This window comes from Orycteropus afer, unplaced genomic scaffold (genome assembly GCF_000298275.1).
Source record: "Orycteropus afer afer isolate SDZICR_OR568_19922 unplaced genomic scaffold, OryAfe1.0 scaffold00679, whole genome shotgun sequence".
Lineage (NCBI taxonomy): Eukaryota > Metazoa > Chordata > Mammalia > Tubulidentata > Orycteropodidae > Orycteropus > Orycteropus afer.
Genome location: NW_006922266.1, coordinates 857,454 through 859,005, shown reverse-complemented (window position 1 = coordinate 859,005; position 1,552 = coordinate 857,454).

The following is a 1,552-nucleotide window of genomic DNA, read 5'->3' as shown; positions in this document are numbered from 1 at the left end:
GCTGTACCTGAGCCCATCATTATAGCCACTGTGTCAATCCATCTTGTTGAGGGCCTTCCACCTTTTTGTACAATTAAATGTTCTGGAATTCCTGTTCTTTTCAATGTTATCCATAATTTGTTAATAATCCATACAATCGAATGCTTTTGCATAGTCAATAAAATATAAGTAAACATCTTTCTGGTATTTGTTTTCAGCCAAGATTCATCTGACATCAGCAATGATATTCCTTGTTCCACTTCCTCTTCTGAATCCAGCTTGCATTTCTGGAAGTTTTCTTTCATTATATTGCTACAACCATTTTTGAATTATCTTCAGTAAGATTTTACTTGCCTGTGATATGCATGATATTGTTTAATTTCCACATTCTGTTGGATCACCTTTTTGGAATGGGTACAAATATGGTCAGTCAGTTGGCCAGGTAGCTGTCTTCCAGATCTCTTGGTATAGCCCAGTAAGTGCTTCCAGTGTGGCATACATTTGTTAAAACATCTCAGTGTATTGAGATATATCTCAGTGTGTCTCAGGGTATTCTGTCAATTCCTGGAACGTTTTTATTTTGCTAGTTCCTTCAGTGCAGCTTCGACTTCTTCTTTCAATACCATTGGTTCTTGATTATATGGCACCTGAAATGGATGACGATTCACCACTTCTTTTTGGTACAGTGACTCTTTGTATTCCTTCCATCATCTTTTGGTGTTTCCTGCATCATTCAATATTTTCCTCATAGAATCTTTCAGTATTGCAACTCGAGGCTTGAATTTTTTCTTCAGTTCTTTCAGCTTGAAAAATGATGAGTTTGGTCTTCCCTTTTGATTATCTAACTCCAGGTCTTTAACATTTTGGCATAATAACTGACATTTTCTTCTTTAAATTCTTTTTTCCTTCTTTTTAAATTGTGATTTGGGTGAAGGTTTACAGAGCAAATTCACTTTCCATACGGTGGTTCACATATACTTTGTCTCATTACATTGACCACAGTTTACCACAATGCAACAGCTCCCCTCCCACTTCCTCCCCATAGTCACCTCTTCCCTGTGTCTATGCCTCCATGCACCCCTGCCCCCTGAGCTGTCTCCCTGTGCATAAGCAGCCCTTTCTCCCATGATTGTTCTCTCCAAGGATGTATCTACTTTAGGTAAATGTTCAACTTATATGCCTGTCTTCTGTTTGGCTGGAAACCACAGGTGTGGGTTCAATTCCAGCCCTGAAGGGCAACCCTTAGCTGAAGGGCCATAGTCTCAGTGGTTCCACCAGGCTCTATCGGACCAGCAAACCTGGTCCCACCCCCTTTTTACTTCCTCCAAATGATTTTGAGTTTTGTTCCACATTGTTCTCCCTCTCTATCAAGGATTTCCTACATGGATCCGCTTCCAAGTGGATGGCAGTGGTAGCCGGGCACCATCTACTTCTTCTGGTCTCAAAGTTGTATAGGCTGCAGATCGGATGGTGTACCCGTCGCAAGGACTAATTGTTTCCATGAATTTTGGTTTTCTTCATTCTTCTTTGCTCTGGACGAGGAGAGACCCATCGTTGCATCTAGATGGCAGCT